The sequence below is a fragment of the Doryrhamphus excisus genome, linkage group LG8 (assembly GCF_037039965.1).
Source record: "Doryrhamphus excisus strain RoL-2023G ecotype Guam linkage group LG8, RoL_Dexc_Guam_v1.1, whole genome shotgun sequence".
Taxonomy (NCBI): Eukaryota; Metazoa; Chordata; class Actinopteri; order Syngnathiformes; family Syngnathidae; genus Doryrhamphus; species Doryrhamphus excisus.
Genome location: NC_136364.1, coordinates 2,536,256 through 2,549,802, shown reverse-complemented (window position 1 = coordinate 2,549,802; position 13,547 = coordinate 2,536,256).

Genomic DNA, 13,547 nt, shown 5'->3' with positions numbered 1-13,547 from the left:
TGAACTGTCATTATTATTGTCATATTTTTCTGATATTTTTCATAGGAGGCCCCACAAAAGTGTGGGTTTAGACTTGGGCTTTATTGATCCACATGGGAAATGGCTTGGTTATAGAAGACATTTCAATATGAATACAAAATTATAAAAAATAATATTAGATAAACAAGATTTACAAATAGTGTGTAAAAATATGAGTAAAAAAACTGCAAAAATAAAACAAATATGCAGTACTTTCACAAGAATGAAGTGAAAATATTAAATGAAACATATATAACAACAATAATCTAACAAAAAAGTCATTATTTTGCAAGGATGATGTAATAATGTGAGGAAAATCAATGTCGGCATATGACAAAACATAACTAAAAGTTATTTTTATTAAATTATTTTGCGACAAAAGTTAACAGAATAAAGTTATATTAGGAAAAGAAAATTATTACTATTATTTAAGAAGCAAGATATAATATTTGGAAACATTTTAGATGAAAAACAACAGCATGCAGGAAATGGAAAAACAGAACAAAGAGCCAAGTTCATAATAATAATTCACATTGTATTGTATATCATTTCTTAGCATATCTTGCTGTTGTCCATCCATCCATTTTCTATAGCGCTTGTCCTCATTAGGGTCGTGGGGTGGCCCTGGCATTTTTTCATTGGTCAGTACGCACCCTTTTTTGACAAGCTCATCCTGAGAATGGTTCTTACTTATTAAACACATTTTAAATAAATATCAAATATTCCAGCAAATGGGGAAAAACACAAATAATAGAAACACTATATAAAATACACATTTTTTACACTAATTTCCCCATTCAAACTCTCTGATTTCAGATCAACATTTGCAATAAATAATATAATAAATTGTAAAATACCCACTTTAAACACATTTAAGTGAGATTTCATGATGAATAATAATGTTAGATCTATGAACAGATGGAATGGGAGTCCCGGTATCGCCTTTAGCTTGGTTGTCATGCTAGTGCTGCCGCTGTGCTTCCGTCTGCTGTAGCAAATTTTGAGGCCGGATTGGTCAACAGCTTTTTTGTAGGTTGAAAAACTGCAACTAATGTGCGATTGCCTCATAATTTGCTGTTTGCATTTTCAAAATTGTGTCACAGTCTAACTGACTGTAGTTTAATTTTCGGTTATTTTTATGACCAGACAGCAATTTAAAGAGTGTTGCTTTTCTCGGAGTGACTCATGTCTGACTTTTCCACGCCTTTATGGGAACATTTCACAGGAGGAAAAAAAAGGAAGATGCCTAATAATAACTCCTTAGGCCTCACCGTCCCTCATTATACAAATACACATCACCTACCGTGCTTCCAACCAATAAGCATTCATGTTTATCTCGCTTGAAGTTGGGAAATATGCAGAAAAATTGCAAATAATTCACCAATACGTGTGATATTTACAGACATGTTCCTAATTTAGAGCACATCCCAGCGTTATGCACGGCAAAGATGGTTAAATGATGCTAGCTAAGGCGAGGCGAGCCAACCACCCGGCGTGACCTGCAACCATCCTGACCTGCAGCCTGGCGTCCCGCTGGGCCCGGCCTTGTAATCCACTGACGTTGCCCCATTTGGTTTTCAATGCCCTCTTTGATTTTCACACCCAGGAAGCCTCCAAAGATCTGAGCAGGCCTTCTTTTTACTTCTTCTTTCACTCGCCCATACCAAAAGAAACTGAAGCCGGATAGAAGAGCATCTGTTTGGGTCTGGAGGCAAACCTGCCAACGTGAAGACTAATGCAGCTTGAATGCTAACGCTCATTAGCAATGCTAATGCTTTGCTTTGCTATCCAAACCCGCTTGTTTGACTTCACTTTTTCCTAAGAATAATATTGCTCTTTTAGTGCTGAATTTTCATTTCAGTGATTATTTTTTTAATTCAAATATTTATTTTCTTAAGTTTAGTCTTGTAAAATTGTGACATTTTTCTTATACTTTCTAATACAACCTTCCATTTTAATATTTTGACTTAAAATTATAGCTGCTTTTGAATTTTTTTTCCAACAATTTTAACTTTCATCCTGTAAATTTTATTTTCATAATTAAAACTATATTCCCGTGACATTGTAACTTTTTATACAAAATGTTATCCATACTATACAACTATAATATTAACTTTGTTTTATACAAATTATACAAATTATACAAATTTCCCCACTGGGGGACGAATAAAGGCATATCTTAATCTTTTTACATAGTTTTTTTCCTCATAACATCACAATGTTATTGCAACTTTTTCTCTTAATATTTTGGCTTTTTTCTTGTAAAATAACATCCGCTTTTTTCAGTTACCATCATTTATTGTTAAATTATGTTTTATGAATGTGCCACGGGCCAACCAAAAAACAGCAGTGGGCCACACTTTGGACACCCCTGACATGATATAATAGGAGCACAATTAGCACCATTAAATATACTATAATAACTGAAATCGGAAAACCGGAATGAACTCCAACCTAAATGCTCCATCCGCCCTTCAGAGGTCATGGCGAGGAGCGAGCTGCCACCACCAGGGAGTGGTGGACACATACAAAGAGACAGAAAGTGGAAGCTGCGGGGTGAATGCCGCCGTGTGTTTAGGCGTGTCACAAGAAAGGATGCTACATCAACTCCAGCTGAGGCCCAAAGGGGTTAATGGATAAGACTACCCAGCAGGGGTTAAGGGTCAGGAGGCCACTCTCTTCCAGGGCTAATTGGTCACTGCGACCGAGCAGAGTTTTTAGCCCAAGAAATACATACCCATGCCAGGGCCTGACAGCAGTCTTCCATCATGACATCCCGCATCAAGCACTCCTCTGTTGTGTCATGGAGATGAGTTGCGTCGCCACAGCAACGCTCACTCACCTTCTTGTACCACCCACAGGGACACTTCTGCTTTGATAATGGAAGCGCACGATGCATCATAGCTTCTTATAGTTTCCTGTCATTTACAAAAAATCTAATGTAACCAAGGAGGATACGTTCATATGAATGTGGCTTTATACGTACATTTGTATTATACTTATTTATTTAGCATCTATATACAGTGGTTTGAAAAAGTGTTTGCCCCCTTCAGATCGTCAAACTAATTTAAATATCAATCCATTACAACACAACTGAACACAAAATACACTTTTTAAATGAAACTTTTAATGATTAAGGGAGAAAAAGTGAGAAAAAGTGAGAAAAAACATAAAAACTTAAAACATAACTGAGATTCATTGAGATCTATCAGTCTGGAAAAGGTAATAAAGCCATTTCTAAAGCTTCAGGACTCCAGCAAACCACATTGAGAGCTATTATCCACAAATAGTGAATACATGGAACAGTGGCGAACCTTGCCAGGAGTGCCTCAGTTAAGGTCAGTGTTCATGACTCAACTACAAGACACTGCGCAAAAACAACCTGCATGGCAGCATTCCGAGACCAAAAACCACTGCTGAAGAAAGACAACATTAAACCTCCATTTAGCCAGAAAACATCTTGATAATCCCCAAGACTTTTGGGATAATACTTTGACGAGACAAAAGTTGGACGTTGTGTGTCCCATTACATCTAGCATAAAAGTAACACCACATTTCAGAATCATACCAACAGTAAAATATGGTGGCGGTAGTGTGATGGTCTGGGGTGTTTTTGCTGCTTTAGAACCTGAGAGACTTGCTGTGATAAATGGAACCATGACTTCTGCTGTCTACCAAAAAATCCCGTTTGTAACCTCAAGCTGAAACCAACTTGAAGTGGAAGACTTTGGGGTGGCCTAGTCCAAGTCCTGACCTGGATCCTATTGAGATGCTGTGACATGACCTGAAAAAGGCTTCATGCTGGAAACCCTACCAATGTGGCTGAATGACAACAATTCTGCAAAGATGAGTGGGCCAAAATTCCTCCACAGCACAGGAAGAGACTCATTGCAAGTTATGGCAAACAGTTGATTGCAGTTGTTGCTGCTAAAGGTGGCTTAACCAGTTATTAGGTTTAGGGAGCAATCACTTTATTCTCATTTAATAATACAAATTTTTCATTTAAAAACTGCATTGTGTTCATTTTAGGTCCACATTCCCGTTATTAGCATGCAGGCTAGGCCGCGTCCGAGCTGACAGATTGATGTTGTCATGCGGAGGCTGTCTGCCGATCCACGTTGGACGCCTTGGTGATTTACGGCCTGCCGAATGGGAGCGGGGTTAATGTTCACCTTTCTGGCCGGACCTCCTCCCCGTGTGGGGCTGCATGAGGACGAGGGGGCCCGACCTGGCTCGCACCGCAGGGAGGGCCCCAGCTCTGATGTTGGCGGACCTGTGAATGGACTCAGTGAGAGACTGATGGTGCCTTTTATGATCCTCAATTGGAGACGTCAATGAATGCAAACATCTGGTGATGAGCTCTGGTTGCAATCCTTAATTTCCCTCATTAGTCTCTCATTAGATTACCAATGCATGTCTTGCTATTGACTTTCAAAGCATCAATAGTTTGGAAAACATGAGTTAGACAACCATTTCATATGCTAAATGCATCACAGTAACAGTGTCATCGGTACCAAATCCCCTGCTAAGTGGGAGGAATGTGATGATAACCGTAGAACAGTACATAACTGTGTAATGCAAACATTATTGCGGGGACAGCGATGAGTTTATTTCCGCAATATAGGATTCAAAATTAATAAATTGAATATTTTCATAGTTAAAACCTAGTTCTAATTAGTTCAATTAGTTAGAAAAAAGTCATGAATATACAGAAAATAATGGAAAAATTACCTTTCCATAGCTGTCTCAGGCAATGCCCGTTAGAACTGAGTATTCAAATAATCGGAGATTTTGTGAATTGTAAATTTACAGAAAAAAAAACTTAAATAAAACAAAATAAACATAAATAAATAGAGAATAAAGAATAAAGTTGTAAATTTACAAGAAAAACTGTCATAACCTTTGTCATAAGTCCCCCTTTCCATAGCTGTCTCAGGTAATGCCTGTTATGACAGAATATTAAAATAACCTGAGATTTCGAGAAGTAGTAAATTTACAACTTTTAATATTAAAACTTGAAAAAATAAATATATTACAAATATTAAAACTAATTAAAAATTTTACTTAAAAAAATAAAAATTTAAAAAATATTAAAAACTAGTTAAAACTTTTAATATTACCAGAATAAAGTCAAAATTTAGAAGAGAAAACTATAACTTTAGGTTACAGGCATTGCCTGAGACAGCTATGAAAAGGGTGCAACTTCTGTGACCTTTGGCCTTCATCAAAGGTAATATTATATGAATTTAAAACTTCATCCTGGTAAATGTATGTTTAATTCTTTTTCAATGTGGCCCTAATGCTCCGTCGTATGTACGCAGTAATTTGTTGTGCCTTATTCGATTTATGACAATAAAGAACTATTCGCTATTCCATCCCATTGTTATCAATAGAATAATTCAGTGAAATCATGGTAAAATATTGTGTATTTATTTTAAAATGTGCATTACCATCAATATGAATTCACTTAATAGTGTTGTGCTCGCGGCTATTAGCTTAAAAGGCTAGCCAGAGGTCTGGCACGTGCCCGAGTACGGGAGCCTTTGAGGCCCAAAAAGTCTCTGAGATGATGGAACGAGCATTTAAAAATGAGATTATATGAAATGTGACAAGACCGAACCTCCATTCGTAGCTGGCGGCATCGCCCTCCAGTGTCATGCGCGTATGCGGCCTCTAAATCACCGCAGTGGAATCAAAGCGAGGCGTATGAAAGGCTGACTGATGGATAGCAGCGAAGGCCTTGTCATCGGCCGCTTTGCTCGCCTCCCATTAAGCTGTAAATCTTTCACCGCAGCCGATGACACAAAAGCCACGGAGGCTTTTTTTCCCCCCTCGTTACTCCACCGTGTCAGCAGCGCGACAATGAAATCACCACGTGAATCACTTTGTCACCACGCACACAATGGCCACCATATTTGGGGTTGCCTGTAAAAATGTCTGACATGACATCTGCAGGTACCTTGAAATATTGCAACGGATGTCATACACACGTGGACACAATTGTTGGTACCCCTCAGTTAAAGAAAGAAAATCCCACAATTCTCACTGAAATCACTTGAATTGAGAATTCAAAATCAAAATCAGCCATCACTTTTGAATTGTTGATTAACATAATTATTAAAAAAAATGATGGTACCCATAACTTAATATTTTGTTGCACAACCTTTTGAGAAGATCACTGCAATTAAACGACTTCTGCACCTGTCAACGGGTATTTTTTTAAAATCTACTTTTTATAATATAATAATAATTTAAATAGAAAATTCCCATGGAAATTTTGATGGGCATGCAACCTGTCCTGTGAACCTCCTGTGTGCCACGCCACCGAGCAATGTAGTGCGTATAACTCATTTATCAAAAAAGCTAACATGCTAACTGTTAGCACGCAAGCATCTGGCGAGATGGCACTCGATAGCGAAAGCGTCCCTGCATCATTCCATGTCTGTATTAGCCTTTAGAAGTGAGGAATACAGCTAAAATGCTGCACGATGCACGAGTGGTTAGCACCCAGGCCTCACAGCTATGAGACCCAAGTTCAATTCCACCCTTTTGCATGTTTGCATGTTCTCCCCGTGCATGCGTGGGGTTTTCTCCGGGTACTCCGGTTTCCTCCCACATTCCAAAAACATGCTAGGTTAATTAGCGACTCCAAATTGTCCATAGGTATGAATGTGAGTGTGAATGGTTGTTTGTCTATATGTGCCCTGTGATTGGCTGGCCACCAGTCCAGGGTGTATCCCACCTCTATCCTGATGACAGCTGGGATAGGCTCCAGCACCCCCGCAACCCTCGGGAGGATAAGCGGTAGAAAATGAATGAATGAATTAAGATTGGCCTTTTTTTGCTAAATTCCATGCATGCCCATCAAAATGTCAGCTGGAATTTTCTAGTTAATATTATTATTTCCTTATAGGTTAGTTGGTGGATTTATGAAAAAAGACATAGACCAATGTATTCCTAATTATTATTGTAATTATTTTTATTTGTATTTTTATTTCATTTTATTAATTAGTAATTTTAGTATTAGGACATGAGGGCAGTTGGTATGAAAGAGACAGATGTAGAAGACAGGGTTGGATTGAAGTGAGTGATTTGCTGTGGCGACCCCTGAAGGGAAAAGTGTGTGTGTGTGTGAAGACCAAAGCAGAGGCACATTGTTTTTTTGCAGTACAATTACAGACCAGCAGATGGTGCCATAGGAAAAGGAATGGTTTTCTCAGGCGTTGACCCCACTACTTTTTGTTGTGGATATGAAAATAAGAAATCTATTTTACATGTTTTTTTTATTGATTGTTAAAGTAAATCTGTGGATGTCATTTTCATCTAATGAAAGAAATATAGTCTTCAAATCCCCTTTCTGCAAATGCATAGTCAGTCTAAAAAGACAAGAAATTATGAAAACAACATTATCTCCTGTATAAAGATTGCTGCTAATTCAAGAAAGCAAAACAATCAAAACAAACATCCAAGCTACTTGGCAATTGTTCACACCAGAATTGGATTTCTCATTCATTTCATCAAATCGGTTGCATGGCGGTCGAGTGGTTAGCACCCAGGCCTCACAGCTTGGAGACCCAAGTTCAATTCTACCCTCGGCCATTACTGTGTGGAGTTTGCATGTTCTCCCCGTGCATGCGTGGGTTTTCTCCGGGTACTCCGGTTTCCTCCCACATTCCAAAAACATGCTAGGTTAATTGGCGACTCCAAATTGTCCATAGATATGAATGTGAGTGTGAATGGTTGTTTGTCTGTATGTGCCCTGTGATTGGCTGGTCACCAGTCCAGGGTAAAGCCTGCCTCTCGCATACCCGCAACCCTCGTGAGGATAAGAAAATGAATGAATGAATTTCATCAAATTGTAAATCTTGTTCATCTTTGCAAATGATTAAATGTCTAATGTTTTTCTCTCATATACAGTATGAATCTCTTGAAATGGTCATAGTGTTCCTACAAACTTACTCTCCTCTCCTTTATCCTATTGAGGAGTTTTTCTCCACTTGGAGGTGGAGAGTGTATGGGCATCGTGCTCAAGATCAGAGGTCCTTGCTCCATGCAATGGACGCTGGTTGTAAGGATATTTCAGGAGATCACCGTAAAGGATGGTTGCGACATGCACACCATTTCTTCTTTTGTTGCATTGCAAGGGATAATACTGTATATGCTGTGATGTGGATGAGAATCTGTGGCCAGACAGACAACATTGTGTCATTGTGCTCCTCCCGGGCTTCCGTAGTTGCCCCCAGCTCTGGTAGCACTTCCTCTCTTTGCCACACAACGTGGGTGGCATTGAGGAGGGTAAGTTCAGTTAAAGAGCTGCAGACAAAATGTGTTCTTTAGTTAAGATTTGGTCATCTGTGTTGTGTATATTGTTTTTATGTCGATATATTTGTCATTTCAAGTGGTTTTATGTTATTTTGATCGTTGGTTTTAATAAAAAGAGCCTTGTTTCATTTACTGGTCTGACGGGATTTACACTAGGTTTTTGTTACATTGTGTCATTTATGTTCCGTCTGTGTAGGGTGCAGAAGTGAAGAGGAAAAGAACTTTATTTTCATTCTTTTGTTCTTCAGACCTCTCAAGGCCGTTACACGTGGCCTTCCCAACTAACCAAGCAACAGCACCCTCTGTGGTGGAACTGTGCAACAGCATCAAGTAACAAAAGTGCCATTGAAACTGCAAAGAGGATATACTACTACCATTATGACAACATGTACACAAAAAGTTGAGGGGTCTCTGTTAAATGCATTAACTCCTGTTTTTTTCTCTTTGTTTTCCACACCATTACACCCACACCAATAATAATAGGACAGGGTAATGCTACCCATGGGAGGAGGGCTCGGCCCTAACCCCCCCACCCCTAACCCCTGCATGTTTCTTTCAACTGCCACAACTGTTTCCTTTCCGTGAAGCAAACAACCTTCTTAAGTGTACATTCATGACAATACACACAAACATCATGTATGTAAACACACACGCAGACCCGTCATCATTTGACCGGGAGGTATTTGATGCATTCCTGTGATGAATATAAAGTATAAACACTCCTCTGAATCCTCCACGCTGGCCTCAATTTCATGCCATTATGTGGGCATAATAAACACATTAGCTTCTCCCGTCCCAATCCCAAAGATGAATCTTTCCCCGCTACATAAAATCATTTGTCGACGCTCTCGGTGTGCTGCTGAATAATGCATGAGGCTGCTGCCCCGCGCGAGACCTAACTCGGGTTTCTGGATGGTGCTCGGGAAAGGAAGCGGAACCATTTAGGTGTAGATGGGTTTTTTTTGGAGATGATGCACGGTGGCCAGGATTGACTGTGAAAGACAGTTCCTCAGGGAAGGATCATTTCATTTTTATCTAATCTTAGCTTATCTTAGCTCCACCTTACAGCAGCTGAAGTGCTTCAGAAAAAGACGTTTTTGATTGTGTTGGAGAACTTGTATCAGGAAGTTTGTTCCAAAGAGGCATTTACATATATGTACAGTAAAGTCTCGTTATATCGATATCGGTTAAAACGAATTACTACTTATTACGATACTATTTTCATTTTTCAAATTTCTAGTCTTTTATGATATAATTAGCTCCGTTAGTACGATACACGGTTATTATGATAATCCGGTTACTAGGATGCCCTTTTCATCTCCCGCCAGCCAATTTGGTCTGCTTATATCGATACAAAAGCAGCTTAAATCAATCTTTGCTTAAGGATTTCAATACCAAAAAAGAACACGGCGAACGGCTGCTTCCAGTCAACTTTATTTTTCACACTTCCACCACCAGAGTGCAGCACACACAGCGGAAAACACCCGTCCCTCGCGCCTACCCCTCCGGGTGGCAACACCTAGTTCCGGGGTGAATTATGTTCCGGGGTGAATTATGTCCCGGTAACCGGTAATCACTACAGCGTAAGTTTATTTTTATTTACTGTAGTACAAAATGTATTGTAGTACAAAAGCATGCTAGATACGCAATCCGCGAACTCAAGGAGAAAATTACATGCCATATCAAAGATCCGCCCACTTTTAATGCAGTTCGGCGCAGGATCGGATATATGGATAGTCCGGTTATATCGGTATTTTTTCTGACTCCCGAGAATATCGATATAACGAGACTTTACTGTACATATATCATAACAATACACGTTACCTCAAGGCATTGCTTCAGATCCAGCTAAAGCCAAACTTTACTCTAATTTGAGTAAAAGGAATTTTTTAAAAATTGAGAAGATAAGTTTGTTTTCTAATGGTTGAGATGACCCAATCTAATGATGTCTGATAAAAGAATGATATCTCTTAGTTTTATAGTTCTTATTGGATTCCAACACGATCGCCCCATTCTACGTTGCAGTTTGAACATTAGTCCCTCACTCACTACTGCAATGTTACATTGGCGTGGTATTACATCAGCTTCACACTGCATGGAGTCAGCCATGTCCAGCATGACCGAGTGTGTGGAAGTGTCTTTACAAAAAATGGAAAATAAGCACACAACTACGTTCACATTGAAATAAAAAGGAGTCAGAACTCAGAATTCTACTTTAACTCACAGGTGTTAACTCACATGTCCGTGTAGGACCACAGAATGCAGATGCAGACTGGGGCCATTAAAAGTCCTTTAATAGGCTCAAACTCGGGCGCTGGCGGCAGCAGAAGGCCGCACACCAGGATAGCAAAAACGTAGCGAGTCCTCTGGCTGCGGAGACAGGGACAGCTGGACGAGGTGAGGGAGCTGCTAGAGGAGTCGTGGCGTGCGGCAGCTTCAGGTCGGGAGAGTGAAGAAGCAGCAGCTCCCAGCTGCCTCCAATCAGCCTAAGTAGCTGAGTCAGGTCATCATTTAGGTTTAAGTTCAGTTTCAATGTACCTTGTTATTTGCAGGATTCTTGACAATGTGCGGGGCTTACATCCGTACATTATTTCAAGTCTGAAATTGACATGGATTGTTGAGAAGTTGCTATATTGACTATTATTCCACTATATGTGTACTGATCTGCAAGACCTGAATGATGGTAAACAGGGAAATTATCTGTCAATAAAAAAAAAAGCTTCCAGTACTTCAAGCAAAGTAGTGATGTTACAAGAGGTGCCGGGGCTTCGAGTGTGTCGAGTAATCGAGTGGGAACTTCCGTGAAGCGTGTACCGAGGCTTGATTCATTGGGGGAGGGGCCTGAATTGATGCCGTCCGAAGCCTCGCTGCCCGGCTGTACCATGTGACGGCTTCGGGAAAAGGTTCAGAATTTGCCGCAATGTTTGCCTGTCACTCAGCGATATAAACCCCTCAGGCTTAAACATTAAAATGTGGTGAGAGTCAGTCAGTCGAGCGTGTGGATCGTGTTTGTCGATGGTTTGGTTCCTATACGGTTACGTTAGTTTGGAGTTCAGAGAGAGAAGATATGGAGCCAGCTCGAAAGAGGAAATTGTGTGAAAACATTTTGACTTGATCAGTATGCCAAATCAACACTATTAAGAGATGCTATGTTTTTTAAATATTATATATATTTTAAAACCTGTATTTTCACTGTTAGTCATTGTTATCGAGAGGTGAAGTGCTTATTGTGTTTCAAGGAGTTGGGCTACAATAATAACACCTCATCCATGTTCAAGCATTAACGTGCCTTTCATGAACATGAAGATGAAACTGGACCTTCTCCCGTCCATGGTAAGGTTAATAGTACTACATTATAATATTAATATATTACAGTATTACCAACACAACCATGATTAAGCTAGCCATATCACATGATACATGGCATTTATGGACAAGAAAGTATTTTATATATACTTGTAGTGGTAGGTTACCGGGACATAATTCACCCCGGAACTATCGATAGGGGAGGTGTTGCCACCCGGAGGGGTAGGCGCAAGGGACGGGGGGGTTTCCGCTTCCTGTTGTGGTTGAGAGACGGGGCTTTCATGTCTTACATGCCTTTACGTAGCAAAAGCGTGCAAGTTAATGTTGGCAAGAAAAATAAAGTTTTCTCCCAAATTCGACACTCCGCCTCAGACTCCAGTTCTTCTGCGCTTCATACTGTATATTTTATCTTACACTTTGTAGATTAATCATTTGGTTATACCATTTTTTTGTAGTACATAATCATTTCCAAGAGCCAAAACAGATCAGCATTCAATGCATCACACATGAAGATCCAGCCGCCTGTAATTCTATCCAAGGCCAGCAGGTGGTTTCGTGTGTACATGAAGCTTCAAGAAATGAACCATTCTCCAACCAGTTGACTGAAATGGTTCGAAGCCTCATGGGGCTTCATCTCACTCTCACTAAAGCAAAGTCTTCCAAGTGACTTTATCTCACCACCCAAAGGGGGCACCCAAGAAAACTGTAGAAAAGCTGAAGAAACCTAATAAAGTGGAGGCAGCGTAAACAATGCAACACAGACATTTTTAACTTGCCAATTTCACCGTGTATGTGAACGAGGCACCGCTCAGCTCCTCTGTCGTCGCAAAGTCAGTCGAGGGAGATGTGGTCGCGGTGTGTGACTGGCCAATCACAGAGCATGAAGGGTGAATACATAATGAGCATTAAAAAAAATATATTACTGTCATACTCGCATACACGTCAAAAATGCATTATCCATAACGGATACTTGTTTATAACCAGTATTCGGCTCATCCCTACTATACACACTGTGTACATGTTAAAAAATAAACACGCTAGTTTACAGAAGTGCCAGGATGTTGCTGTTGGACAAACTGCCATGGAGGTGTGTGACATTTGGTGAAGTCCTTCACAAAGCCCTGAGGATGAATCGTAATGAACTGATGGGCACCAACAAACACGTTGACATTTGTTGCCTTGACAGAAAATGTCTGAACGACTGTTTGCATGGTAAACTGACATTCCCCACCTCCCGACGGACGAAGTTTTAGTTTGCTTCAACTTTTCAGTCATCATAAGAAAGTACATCATGCCAGTCACAATGTTTCAATCTACAAAGCAAACAACACTTAAAAGTCTTCAAAGGAAATATAAATAATATTAATAACATCATCAGGTGACTTTCTCATCACGCCACATACAAATCTTAGTCGGAAGTGTGTGCTGTGCTAGCACTGATTAGCCTGACTGACAGAGGAGTGAGCAGCAGAACGGATTAGAGGTAAATTACACTGCTAAGCAACAAGCATCCAAATTGAAGTTTAGGAACTTGCTGCCGTATTTCAGAGGTGCTAGTATCGGCGTTTATTTCACTGCAACACCCAGGTGTTACCTCAGAGATTCCAATCAATCACAAATTGTTCCTTGGAATAATTAAGAAGGGCTGTGACATAAAGTTTAAAGTTACAGAAATGGTAGAAATGTATATATTTGTGTGGCAGTTAATAATGTTTTCAAATGAGAAGAGTGCCGCCCATTTGCCACACCAAGTACTGTTGTATTACACCTTTGTCATTAAGATTAAAGGGGACCTATTATGCTTTTTACACTTTTCTGACCTATAAATGTAATTAGAATGTTGTATTCTCCTGTTAAACGATGCCAAAGTCACAGATAATGAGGTCTGTGCATTTGGAAGT